Source organism: Acomys minous (assembly GCF_964271855.1).
Source record: "Acomys minous genome assembly, chromosome: 2".
In the NCBI taxonomy this organism is placed as follows: Eukaryota; Metazoa; Chordata; class Mammalia; order Rodentia; family Muridae; genus Acomys; species Acomys minous.
Genome location: NC_140484.1, coordinates 72,313,940 through 72,328,139, shown reverse-complemented (window position 1 = coordinate 72,328,139; position 14,200 = coordinate 72,313,940). Strand labels below are relative to the sequence as shown.

The following is a 14,200-nucleotide window of genomic DNA, read 5'->3' as shown; positions in this document are numbered from 1 at the left end:
ATGGGCACCTACGCACATGCGCACACCACACATGCACAAAAATAAAATAGATATTTTTAAGAGTGAGAAAATATATCCATCTGCCAAAGTGTTTTATAAAAACATGACATTCTCCAGTGTTGGCAGAAAAACAATTCCCTAAGTTTTTTTTTTTTTTTTATGGATTCCAGTCCATAATAAAACAGAGCTGTGGGTTGCATCCCCAGAACCACAAAGAGAGTACCTTAAAAATCCCACCTTGGCACAGCCCTAGAGGAAAGCCAACCACCCTTTATTTCAAAACCAAACCAAACCTTTCTGTTTTTCTTTGCTCAACTTCTATAACTTACTAGGGAGAAAAGATTCAAATACTAAATAAAATTGTAAAACATTGTGGGATGTGGGGCAGGGGAGGGGCTGGCAGATGAGTCAGCTAGGGGACTGGCCCTACAAAGCAGGAGACCCAGGGTTTGATCCCTGGATCCCATGTAAAAATGGGAGAAGATAACCAATTCCACACAGTTATCTTCTGACACTCTCATCCTGGGCATACACACCAGTGTACACACATCATGTACACACATAATAATTATAAAGAAATAAAAAAACATTGAAAGACAACTATTTAAAGAATGGCAGAATAGAGATCAGATATCTCTGTGTCCATGAGGATTCACCCCAGACCCCTGTACTGCAGTCAGCAAGCACATCTCCAATGTGGGGCCCAGATTCCTAGAAACTTGCAAGCCCGCTCAGGCTTCCCCCAGGGAGGAGCCTGAGGACTCCTTGAAAGGTAGCCAAGGCCTGCCCAAGGATAAGCACCAGGGACTAGGTAAACTATAAACTCAATCTATCATGCAACAATATGTATTTGAGTGCTCTATCTGCAGGCACACCTCTATGCCAGAAGAGGGTATAGATGGTTGCGAGCCACCATGTGGCTGCTGGGAATAGAACTCAGGACCTCTGGAAGAGCAGCTAGTGCTCTTAACCACTGAGCCACCTCTCCAGCCCAAGGCATCTATTATCTGATTTTTTTTCTCATGTAATATATGCAGATTTTGGCTTCCGCCCCCTACTCCCTGTTCCTCCCCACTTCCTCTCCCTTGCAGAGCTACGTCCTTTCTGTCAGTGGCACACGCCTTTAATTCCCACACTCAAGAGGCAGAGGCAGCCAGATCTCTGTGAGTTCCAGGACAGCCAGACATAGAGAAACCCTGTCTTGAAACACCAAAAAAAGAAAGAAAGTAAGAAAAACAAAAACAAGTTTCTAAGGGATTATAACATAATATAATTAATACAATAATAATATAACATAATAAGATAAAACAAAAACTAACACACCAGAATAGGACAAACAAGCAGGAGGAAAGGCATCCAAATAAATAAATAAATAAATAAAGTGCAGATATCCACTTGTTAGCGTACTCAGGAATCCCAGAAAAGCACTGAACTAGAATCCACAATATATGCGCAAAGGAACTGTGGGATAAAAAGGGAGAAGAAAAAATATAAATAAAATTTAAATTTAGAAATAAGATAATTTTTAAGCTGGGTGGTGGTGGCGCACGCCTTTAATCCCAGCACTTGGGAGGCAGAGGCAGGCGGATCGCTGTGAGTTCGAGGCCAGCCTGGTCTACAAAGTGAGTCCAGGGCAGCCAAGGCTACACAGAGAGACCCTGTCTTGAAAAACCAAAAAAAAAAAAAAGATAATTTTTAAAAAGGGAAAGCCAGCCGGGTGCAGTGGGGCCTGCTTGTAATCCCAGCACTTCCGAGGCAGAGGCATGAAGATCTCTGAGTTCAAGGACAGCCTCATCTACAAAGTGAGTTCAGGACAACCAAGGCCACACTGAGAAACCCTGTCCTGAAAAAAAAAAGGGGGTAGGGAGAGGGAGCCCTGACTCCATATTATGAGACAAGAACCCTTCAAAGATGCCGCAGCCGAGTTCACTTTCTGTTGACCGTCTACAGCTGGGCCTGTGGCTCGGCCTTGAGAGTAGTTTGTTTCCCCTGTAGGACTCCCTTAGAGAGAGCTCCTGGCCTAGGGGCTGGGCGTGTGCCTGCTTCCCCTTCAGCTCCAGGACCCCATGTGGTGCAGAGAGTGTGGACCCTACATGGCTGCTGCCTCAGTCGCTGCGATTTCTTCCTATGAGCTTTGCTAATGTTGATTTAGAGGGCCTTGTTTTCCTGTGTCCCTCATCCCCTCTGGCTCTCACACTCTGTCCTCCTTCTCTTCCACAGGGCTCCCTGAGCCCTGAGGGGTGGCATTCGATGGAGCCATCCCATTTAGGATTGAGAGGATTGCGTGTTCCAAGCTCTCTCACTCTTTGCACAATGTCTGGCCGTGGGTCTCAGAGAGGTTTTGGCTGGGTTGGTGGTTGTGTTTTCTTGCTGGTAGTGTGCAAAGTACTTTCCTGTACAAAGAAAGCAGCATGTAGGGGTGAAGGCGCCATTGTGACTTCTCTGTGTTCAGTGAGCTGTACGTGTGTTTTCTTCAACCATGGGGACTTGCCGTCAGTTTGGAGAGAGCACAATCTTGGCCCTTGATTTGTGTGTGTGTGTGTGGGGGGGGGGTGTTCCATGGGGTCTCATTGGCCAACAATGCCAATTGGATGTAGCCCAGTCCTGGTACTGGAAGTTTCATTTGGTAACAAGAGATGTCAGTTGGGCCTCTGTCTCCCCCATTATACAGTAATCTTATTTAGATCGCCTTTATATGTGTATATATTTTAGAAGGTTTCTACTGTATTAGGTTTCCAGACTACTCCTAAAATGGTCCTTCGTTTTAGCTGTTTCTCTTCCTAGTCCCTCCATTATCCCACCCTGTCCTTCCCCTCCCCATTTGATCCCCCTGTTCCAGTCTCCCTCCCCCTCCGTCCATAACTGTATATTCTACCTCCCTTTCCTAGGGAGATCTGCCCATGTTCCCCAGTCTGTTACTCTATACCTAACTTCTGTGGTTCTACAGGTTGTAGCCTGGTTATCATTGACAGAACAGCTAATATCCACATATAAGCTAATACATACCATATTTGTCTGTCTGAGTCTGGGTTGCCTCACTCAGGTTGTTTTTTTTTTTCCTGGTTCCTCCCATTTGCCTGCAAATTTAATTATTTCATTTCTAAAGGCTGAGTAATATTTCATTGTGTAAATGTACCATATTTTCTTATCCATTGACCTGTTCAGGGACATCTACGTTGTTTCCAATTTCTGGCTATTATGAAGAGCAGCAAATGAACACGGTTGAGCAGGTATCTCTCGGGTAGGCTTGAAAGAAAAGAGACAGAGGAACTAAGAGAACAGAAAATGCTTAATTGTGAATCTATGGTACCTAATGAAATTGAGGATCAAGGTAGACAGCCCATTGATAACGGGTAGAAGCCTGGCTCACTGGAGTGGGCTCCAGCTCACAGGCATGGAGCTGGGCATCGAATGAGAGTACCTAAGTGTCTACTGTATGTGTGAATTGATGAAGATCTAATTCTACAGATCTTTATAAACAGGGGGAATAAGATTTACCTGAAAGATACTGGATGGTGGGGAAAACTACAGACTGAGATCAACCTGTACACTTTAAAGATGTTTCAACATCAGAATGGAACTCAGGGACTATGTTATGTTGCCATAGGTGATGAAAGACTATCAAAGTTTATAAAGATCCGAAGTAGTCTAACGATAATGTCACCTCTTTCTGACCCCTGACTTTATTCATTGATCTCTTTCCTTTACTCTTTATCCTTTTTTTTTTCTCTCATATCTAGTGTTAGGAGGTTGAAAGGGAAGAGGAAAAGGGGTGGAAAAGGGTGGAAGAAAAAGAACCCAGTTGGCGCATAGGTGTCTGGGTCTTCAATTTTATTCCATTGATAGGCGTGTCTATTTTTATGCTAATAGCATGCTGTTTTTATTACTATAGCTCTATAGCACAATTTAAGGTCAGGGATGGTGGACACCTCCAACAATTCTTTTGTTTTAGATATCCTGAGTGTGTGTGTGTGTGTGCGAGTATTTCTGTGTGTGTGTGTGTGTGTGTGTGTGTGTGTGTTTCTATATGATGCTGAAAATCATCCTTTGAAAATCTACAAAAAGTTGTGTTGGAGTTTTGATGGGGACTGCACTGAATCTGTAGATTGCTTTTGGCAGGATGTCCATTTTTATTATGTTAATCCTACTGATCCATGAATTTAGGAGATCTTTCCATCTTCTGATATCTTCTTCAGTGTCTTAAAGGTTTTTTAAATCATACACAAGTCTTTCACTTGCTTGGTTATATTTACCCCACGATACTGACCAGCTCTTGTGAAAGGCTTGTCTTTCTCAGTTGGTTTGTTGTTTGTACATAGGACGGCCGCTGATTTTTGTGTTTCTTTGTTGAAAACATCAGCTATAGGAGTTTCCTAATGAAATTTTGGGGGGTCACGTATATATCATCTGCAAATAAAGATACTTTGATTCTTCCTTTCCAATTTACATCCCCTTAATCTCCTTTAGTTGTCTTATTGCCCTAGCCAAGACTTCAAATACTCTATTAAAATAAATAGCTGTGGAAAGAGTGGACAACTTTGTCTCGTTCCTGACTTTAGTGGAATTGTTTCGAGTTTCCCTCCATTTAAGTTGATGCTGGCTTTGGGCCTGCAGTAAACCGCCTTTATTATTTTGAGGTGTGTCCTTGTACCCCTGATATCTCCAGGACTTTTATCATGAAAGGTGCTAGATTTTGTCAAAGGCCTTTTCTACATCTAATGCCATGATCATGTGGTTCTTCTTTCAGTTTGTTTATGATGGATCACATTTATTGATTTATGTATGTTGAATCATTCCTGTATCTCTAGGATGAAGCCTACTTGATCATTGTGGGTGATCATTTTATGCAGTGTTGAATTCAATGTACAAGTATTTTATTGAGTATTTTTGCATCTATATTCATAATGAAAATTGGTCTATAATTCTCTTTTTGTTGTTGTTGTTGGGTCTTGATGTGGTTTGGGTAACCAGGTAACTGTGGCCTTGTAAAACAAATTGGGCAATGTTCCTTCTGTTTCTGTTTCGTGAAATCATTTGAGGAAATTTGGCATTAACTCTCATTTGAAAGTCTGGTAGAATTCTGTGCTAAAACCATCTGGCCCTGATCTTTGGTTGGTAGACTTTTGATTACAGTTTCTATTCCACTAGGGGTTATAAATCTATTTAAATTGCTTATGTTTTAAAAAAATATTTATTTATTTATTTATTATGTATATGGTGTTGCCTGCATGTAACGCCTGCAGGTCAGTAGAGGGCACCAGATCTCATTACAGATGGTTGTGAGCTACCATGTGGTTGCTGGGAATTGAACTCAGGACCTTTGGAAGAGCGGCCAGTGCTCTTAACCTCTGAGCCATCTCTTCAGCCTTGAATTGCTTGTCTTTTCTTGATTTAACATAGGTAGCTGTTATGTATCAAAACATTATCTATGTCTTTTAAATTTTTCAATTCCATGGAGTACAGATGTTTTTTATTTTTTACTTTATTTATTTATTTATTTATTTATTTATTTATTTTATTTTATTTTTCAAGACAGGGTCTCTCTGTGTAGCATTAGCTGTCCTGGACTTGCTATGTAGACCAGGCTGGCCTTGAACTCACAGCGATCAGCCTGCCTCTGCCTCCCAAGTGCTGGGATTAAAGGCGTGCACCACCCACGTCCAGCATGAGTGCAGATTATTAAAATAATGTCCTTGTGATTCTCTTGATTTCCTCAGTGTCAGTTAAGTCCTTTTCATCTCTGATTTTGTTAATTTGGATCTTCTCTCTCTCCACCTTTTAGTTTATTTGGATAAAGATTTGTCAATCTTACTGATTTTCTCAAAGAACCAACCCTTTGTCTTATTGATTCTTTGTAGTGTGTGTGTGTGTGTGTGTGTGTGTGTGTGTGTGTGTGTGTGTGTGTGATTTCTTTTTGTTCTAGACTTTCTGCTATACTGTTAAGTTTCTAGTATGCTATCTCTTCATTTTTTTTTGTAGGCACTTAGAACTATGAACTTGCCTTTAGAACTGTGTTATTGTGCCCCATAATTCAGGATGTTGTATATTCATTTTCACTCAATTCCAGAAAAGTCTTTAGTTTCTTTCTTAACTTCTGTATTGACCTCTTTTTATTCAGTCAAGAGTTTCCATGAGTTGTAAGCTTTCTATTGTTTTTGTCGTTGAAATTGAGCTTTAATCTGTGGCAGTCAGAATATGGAAAGTTATTTCAATTTTCTTGTATCCTTTGAGACTTGCTTTGTGCCTAAGTATGTGGTCAGTTTTGAAGAAAGTTCCATGTGGTGCTGAGAAAAAAGGCATATTCTTCAGTGTTTGGGTGAAATGTTCTGTAAAATATGTGTTAGGTCCAACTGGTTTAAGACGTCAATTAGCTCTAGCATTTCGGTTTATTTTTTGCCTGGATGACCTGTCCTTTGGTGAACTGGAGCACTGAAGTCTTGCCTTGTCAGAGTGTGAGGGTCATTATGTGCTTTAAGCTATAGTAGTTGGTTTCCTGTTTGCTTGTTTTTTAGATTTATTTATGTATTTATGTATGTGGTACGTTGTCTGCATGTACATGTGCACACCAGAAGACAGCATCAGACAGTTGTGAGCCTCCATCTGGGTGCTGAGAGTTGACGTCAGGACCTTCGGAAGAATAGTGTGTATTCTTAACCATGGAACCATCTCTCCAGCCGTTTGTTTTATATGAACTGGGTGTCCTTGTGTTTGGTCCATAGGTGGTGGATACAATGTCCTCTTGGTGGATTTTTTTGTTTTCGTTTTGTTTTTCAAGACAGGGTTTCTCTGTGTAGCCTTGGCTGTCCTGGAACTCACAGGATCCACCTGCCCCTGCCTCCCGAGTGCTGGGATTAAAGGTGTGCGCCACCACACTCGGCCCCTCTTGGTGGATTTTTCCTTTGATGAGTATGTAGTTGGTAGGTACTCTACACTGACAAAACGAAACAATTCAAGCCAAATTAAAGTATAGAAAACAGGGTTATTGGGGCATCTCTCCAGCAAGCCCACCAGTCCCTGAGAACGAGGCCAGGGAAGTCGCCATGTGAGGCAGGGAAAAGCATGTGTGCAGAGAGTGAAAAGAGAGAAGAGGGAGATCCAAAATGGCTGGATTATATAGTGAAGAGCCTCTGGGGAAGAGGAAGCCCAGTCCTCAGGCTGGAAAGTTCAGGTAAGGACTGAAGGATGCTGGGAGAACCTGGAGGCCCGGTCCACTTTGGTTAACTAAGCACCTCAGCCACTTGCCCCCGTGCCTGAATCCCAACAGTAGCATCCTCCCCTATCTCTTGTGATTAGTTTTGGTTAGCAATTATTTTGTCAGATATTAAAATGGCTACATCAGCTTGGTTCCTAGGTCCATTTGCTTGGAAAATCTTTTTCCATTCTTTTCCCAGGTGATGTCCCTCCTAGATATTAAGTCAGGTGTGTTTCTTAGATCCAGCGGAAGGATGGATTCTGCTTTCACAGCTCTGGATATTGGGAGCTGGAGACGGGCACTAAGTGGGTCCACAGGATGGAGAAAAGCAAGAGTGTGCCGCCAGGAACTGCTTAGGCCCCTGGCAACGAGGACACGGAGTTGAGGAGAGGCTGCGGCAGGTAGTCTGCTACAGAGCTGCCGGTGAGACTAGGGGATTGGATCTGGAGGAGAGGAGGGAGGGGTGAAGACCTGCCCACCTGCGTCCCTGGCTGGGGTGCAGTGGGTGCTTTCAAGTGAAGGCAGCTCCGCCTTGGTGAGGGCCCTCAGCTCATCCTGCCTTCAGGGATCAATCCCGAAGCCAGTGGCTGGAGACCTGGCTGTACAAACCGTTCCCCGTTTACAACGGGGACTTGAGAAGGAGACCGGAAGAGGCGCAAGCCTTTGCACCCAGCCCTCCATAGGCAGAGGAAGTCAGATCTCTGTGAGCTCGAGGCCAACCTGGTTTATACAGCACATTCAGGCCAGCCAGGGTACCCAAGTGTCACGCTTGCTTTCTTGTGAACGGATTCCATCAGTTCTATGAGAGACTGTCTGCTGTGCTCTCCCTGTTTGCTCAGATCACCAGTGGCACAGTCTAGACCTCAGTGTTTGTCTGTGTGTGGGTGGGTGGGGTGTATTTTATCACCATCAATTCAGTCTCTTTGCTTGTGATAGGCCCATTCATGTTTTCTCTTCTATAGATTTGATATGGAATTTTTGTTTTCATTTTTATCTTTTCTTTTTTTAAAAATGGTTTTTTTTATTTTTTTTATTTTGTTTGTTTTTGTTTCCCTGTGTCTTTACGAATTTTATCTGTTAGCAGATTTATTGGTGTTCATCATTCACAAGTGATTGCTGTATTCCTTTAAATCCCGTCTACTTCTGTAAAGCCGGTAGTGATGCCCCCAGGTCTCTAATTAGAAATCAGTTTGCCAGGTGTGGAGGCACCTTACATCCCAGTCCTTGGAAGGTAGAGGCAGGCTGCCCTCTGTAAGTTCAAGGCCAGCCTGGTCTACATATCGTATTTCAGGCCTGCCGGGGCTACATAGTGAAACCCGGTCTCTAAAAGAAATTTAGTTTTAATAAGTGGCAGTAGAAATGAATCACTTGGGCCTAATAAAAGATTTTTCAGAGGCCAAGTTCTCTCTCTCTCCCCTCCCTCCTTCCCTCCTTCCCTCCCTCCCTCCTTCCCTCCTGCTGTGTTGTCCAAGCCATCCTTGCTCTGTGTTCCTTACAGGCTCTTCAGCTGATCTGCCTTCAGGGACCAATAAAATTGTTTACATCATCATCTGACGCCACTGCCTGGGTGTATGCAGCCCATAAAAAGACCTCCAGCCACCTCAGGCTCCCTCTCTCTGTTTCTGTCCTTCTCTGCCCCACCCCATCTCCCTTCATGGCTCCATGCCTGTTTGCGGCTTGCTCGCTGCCTCTTGCCTTTCTTCAGGCCTTCTCTCCCTTCCCCCAACAAACTTCCTTATATCAGCTCTGTTGTGTGGCGTAATCTCTCAAGGGTGCCATGGTACCCGCCCCCTTGCATCACCATTATATATGAGAACACTCTGCCCTTCTATCTTAGCTTCCCAAAGGCTACTACACCCAGATCTAAATGTCAAATTTTTTAAAAACAAAAGTTATTTTTCTGTCAAACTGTAGTAACTGTAAATAAGCTCCTGTGTCTTAGCAGATATTTCACATATAGACGATCCAAAATGGTTAAATCTATAGAAACAAATATTAGCTTGGTGAGCTAGAGAGATGCTTTGCTGGATCCCCAGGACCTGCATGGTGGAAGGAAAAAAACCGAGTCCCAAAAGTTGTCCTCTGACTTCCACGCACACTATGGGGCTTGTGAGTCCACACACAAACACTCTACACACTCGCTCTCTGTCTGTCTGTCTGTCTGTCTGTCTCTCTCTCTCTTTCACACACACACATACACACACACACACACACACACACAATGTACTTTTTTTTTTTTTTTTTTGGTTTTTTGAGACAAGGTTTCTCTGTATAACCTTGCCCATCCTGGACTCGCTTTGTAGACCAGGCTGGCTTCGAACTCACATTAATCCGCCTGCCTCTGCCTCCCGAGTGCTGGGATTAAAGACGTGCACCACCATGCCCGGCACAATGTAATTTTTAAAAGAACAGTGAAACATTTTACTTAAAAATTTTATTTTGTGCCGGGCATGGTGGTGCACACCTTTAATCCCAGCACTCAGGAGGCAGAAGACAGGTGGATCGCTATGAGTTTGAGGCCAGCCTCGTCTACAAAGCGAGTCCAGGACAGGCAAGGCTACACAGAGAAACCCAGTGTAGCCCTGGTTGTCCTCAAACTCAGAGATCTGCCTGCCTCTGCCTCCCAAGTGCTGGGACTAAAGGCATGTGCTGCCACCACCTGGCCTTAAATTTTGTGTGTGTGTGTGTGTGTGTGTGTGTGTGTGTGTGTGTGTGTGTGTGTTGGGAGGATAAAGAGGTTAGGGGGGCATTGCTCAAGGTCCAGAAGAGGGTGTTGGTTTTTCCCCTAGAATTACAGGCAGTTTTGAGGCACCAGTGCTGGTGTCTGAACTCTGGCCTTCTGGAAGAGCAGCAAATGCTCCTAATGACTGAGCCATCTTTTGAGCCCTGTGAAATATATTTTAATAATTCCGAGGACTTCCTTAGTACGGCTGGCAGGGGCTAATGCTCACTCCCTCACCTTACCTGTCAGCTGAGCCTGACGTACAAAGGAGTTTATGAAACTCCTACTCCTAATCTAACTAACTTTCTCCTTTGTTCCTTCAAAGCATCTTTCTTTCTTTCTTTCTTTCTTTCTTTCTTTCTTTCTTTCTTTCTTTCTGTCAGTCTTTCGAGACAGTCTCACACAGCCCCAGCTGAATCCAAACTCACCGTATAGCCAAGGAAGACCTTGAATTTATGGTCCTCCTGCCTCCATGTTTCAAGTGGTAGAATTACAGGCACGTTCCATTCACAATGGCTGCTGACATAATTTTCTATCTTCTCTGCTGTAGTTTAAAACAAAAACAAAAACAAAAAAAGCAGAGGGAGCTGAAGAGATGGCTCAGCGGTTAAGAGCACTGTCTGCTCTTCCAGAGGTCCTGAGTTCAATTCCCAGCAACCACATGGAGGCTGTAATATGATCTAATGCACTCTTCTGTAATGCAAGTGCACATGCAAATAGAGCACTCATACATAAAACAAACACTTTTTTATTTTTATTTATTTATTTATTTATTTTTGGTTTTTGGAGACAGGCTTTCTCTGTGTAGCCTTGACTGTCCTGTAGCCTTGACCATGCCCGACCCAACAAATAAAATCTCAAAAAAATAAAAATAAAAAAAGCAGAGCCGGGTGCAGTGGCACACACCTTTAATCCCAGCACTAGGGAGGCAGAGGCAGGAGGATCACTGTGACTTGGAGGCCAGCCTGTTCTACAAAGTGAGTCCAGGACAGCCAAGGTTACACAGAGAAACCCTGTCTTGGAAAAAAGAAAAAAACAAAACAAGAAAAGAAAAGAAAAAGTAATGCTTCTGGAAGTTTCTATATCTAAATATAACTTTGAAATGTCTTCATGTTCCACAGCACTGTTTTGAAATGTTTGTGTTGGCCTTGCCAGCATCCCTAGACTTGGTTTTCTTTTGTGGTTTCTACTCCAAAGCCTGAGCTGAGGGACCAATCAGTTCCTGCAGGTCTGGCCTCACCTCTCAGGAGCCAGGACAGGAATGTTGCTGATCATCAGCTCATAGTCCCCTTCGTCATGGCGGGGTCTGCATGCAGGGCAGCCGGAGCTCCTTGGTGAGGGCCTGACACAGGTAACTGTGTGCTGGGTTCTGCCAACTTTGGCATTTCAGTAAGTGAACATTCACATAAGCTCTGTCTCAACCTGCCATGTGGTCTGTTACTTCTTGTCTCTGTGAGAAATACTGGACGGGGAGGGGCACTTAGAAGAAGGAAGTTTGAAGCCGGGCATGGTGGTACACGCCTTTGGTCCCAGCACTCGGGAGGCAGAGGCAGGGGGATTGCTGTGAGTTCAAGGCCAGCCTGGTCTACAAAACGAGTCCAGGATAGCCAAGGCTAACACAGAGACCCTGTCTCGAAAAATGAAAAGAAAGAAAGAAGAAGAAGAAGAAGAAGAAGAAGAAGAAGAAGAAGAAGAAGAAGAAGAAGAAGAAAGTTTGACTCCTGATTTCTGTCCAGGGTCAGCTGACACAGGTGCTCCTACACCTATAGAGACACACAGAAGGGCGGTGGTGGACTAAGCTGCTCACCTCACAGCAGCCACGTAAGCAAAGCAGCCCAAACAAGACCTGCTCTTCCAGGGCACCAGCCAGTGCATCCACTTCCTCCAGCCAGACCCCACCTCCTAATAACCCTACTCAGCAATGAAGTCACTAACGGATCATTCCATGGGTGAGTTTGGCAGATGCTGCCCAAACAGCCCACGGCTCAGGATCGCAGACTCATCACACAGTCTTTCGAGGGACGTTTTATATGCAAAAAGTGACGGTTAGCAGGCTCCTGTTGCTCTTGCCTGCCTGCCTGAGCCTGAGATAATAGTTTCCTTTTCCTTCAAATTCACAGCTGACATTCAAACACGGTGTATCATCTTGGCATTCCTCCACCGTGACTAGTGTGATCGTATGACATCACCAACACCAACTGAGGCTGTCATCAGGGAGCGGCACAAATTACCACACTTGGTCTATATTTGCGAATGTCTTCAGAGGCTTTGGAATGTGTAAATTTCTCACTGTGACACCCAGAAGCTGACTAGCAGCTTAACCCTTCTCGTTCCTGACAGAAGCCTTGCCCTCTCATGCTAGCCCTCTGACCTCTGACCTCTGACCTGGCCCCATCACTGACCTCCTCCCAGCTCACTAATCTTAACTCTTCAGTCCAGGACATTCCGTGACCGGGGAGTAGGCCTTTACTGGCAGGTGGCTGGCAGACAGATGCTAAGTTATTCACTAGGACCAGGAAGCAAAATCTTGAGCTACTGTGGGGGAGGGGAGGAAGGGGTGCTAGAATAAACAGATTCTCTTTCTTTTTTCAAGACAGGGTTTCCCTGTGTGGCCTTGGCTGTCCTGGTCTTGCTTTGCAGACCAGGCTGGTCTCGAACTCCCAGTGATCTGCCTGCCTCTGCTTCCCGAGTGCTGAGATTAAAGGCGTGCACTACCATGACCAGCTCAGAAATCAGCATTTGAATTACACAATAACTTTATGCCAACAGTTGTTGTTGCTGCTGTTGTTGTTGTTGTTGTTGTTGTTGTTGTTTGAGACAGGGTCTTGAGGCTAGAGTGGTTAAAAGCACTTGCTCTGGCCAGGCAGTAATGGCGCACGCCTTTAATCCCAGCACTTGGGAGGCAGAGGCAGGTGGATCGCTGTGAGTTCGAGGCCAGCCTGGTCTACAAAGTGAGTCCATGTCAGGCAAGGCTACACAGAGAAACCCTGTATCAAAAACAAACAAAAACAAAAAATAAAAAAATAAAAGCACTTGCTCTGTAATCACAAGGAACAGAAATTACAACACCTATTGGAATCCCATGTAACAAGTGAGGTGTCCCACAAATGCCTGGAACTTCAGCTTTGAGGGATCGAATGCCCTCTACTGGTCTCTGTACACTCACATATCCAGGCACACACACACACACACACACACACACACACACACACACACACACACAGACACACACACACACACACACACACACACACACACACACACAGACAAGATTTCTCTGTGTAGCCTTGGCTGTCCTGGACTAACTTTGTAGACCAGGCTGACCTCAAACTCACAGCGAGTGCTGGGATTAAAGGCGTGTGCCACCAAGACCCGGCCCAAGAGTACTATTTCTATGCTAAAATACCATGACCAAAGCATCTTGAGAGTTTATTTTGACTTACAGTTCCACATTGTGGTCCATCATCGAGGAAGACCAAGATAGGAACTCAAATGAGGCAGGAACCTGGAGGCAGGACCTGATGCAGAGGCCACGGAGGGGTGCTGCCTACTGGCCTGTCCTCATGGCTTGCTTGGACTGCTTTCTTAAAGAACCCAGGACCACCAGCCCAGATATGGCACCACCCACAATGGGCTGGGTCCTCCTCAATTAATCATTAATTAAGAAAATACTTTTACGGGTGCCTGGTATGGTGGTGCATGCCTTTAATCCCAGCACTCGGGAGGCAGAGGCAGGTGGGTCGCTGTGAGTTCGAGGCCAGTCTGGTCTACAATACAAGTCTAGAACAGCCAAGGCTACACAGAGAAACCCTGTCTTGAAAAAAAGAAGAAGAAGAAGAAAGAAAAAGAAAAAGAAAGTACCTTAAGGTAATATCTCTGCTTTTCCAGAGGTCCTGAGTTCAGGTACAGATGGTGGCTCACAACCATCTGTAATGTGATCTGATGCCCTCTTCTGGCCTGCAGGTGTACATGCAGATAGGGCACTCATACAAAAAATAAATAAATAAAATCTTTAAAAAAAGAAAGAAAGAAAGAAAGAAAGAAAGAAAAGGAAAGGAAAATACCTTACAGGCCTGCCTATGGCCCTATGACCTATGACCCTATGACCCGGCCTAAGAGGCATTTTAATTGAGGCTCTCCCTCCTCATTGGGAGGTTGATTAATATGTTTAGGAATATACGTATATAAACAAAGAAAAAGAGGCCATGTAACTGAGAGAGAACAAAGGGGAGGGAGTACATGAGAGGTGTTAAAAGGAAGAAAGGGAAATGGGAAAATGATATAAT

At 44.3% G+C, this 14,200-nt stretch overlaps 1 long non-coding RNA gene across 2 annotated transcripts; it reads right to left on the bottom strand.

Annotated features, from left to right (window-relative positions):
- Positions 1-1,326: 1,326 nt before the first annotated feature.
- On the bottom strand, positions 1,327-11,180 carry LOC311592128. Of its 2 annotated transcripts, none has more exons than XR_014777300.1 (3): positions 11,155-11,180; positions 10,343-10,455; positions 1,327-1,461 (listed from the first exon to the last, which is right to left on the bottom strand). It is a non-coding gene; the product is annotated as an uncharacterized lncRNA (long non-coding RNA). The 2 variants fall into 2 exon arrangements; XR_014777301.1 differs by lacking the exon at positions 1,327-1,461 and adding an exon at positions 1,994-2,393.
- Positions 11,181-14,200: the final 3,020 nt, after the last annotated feature.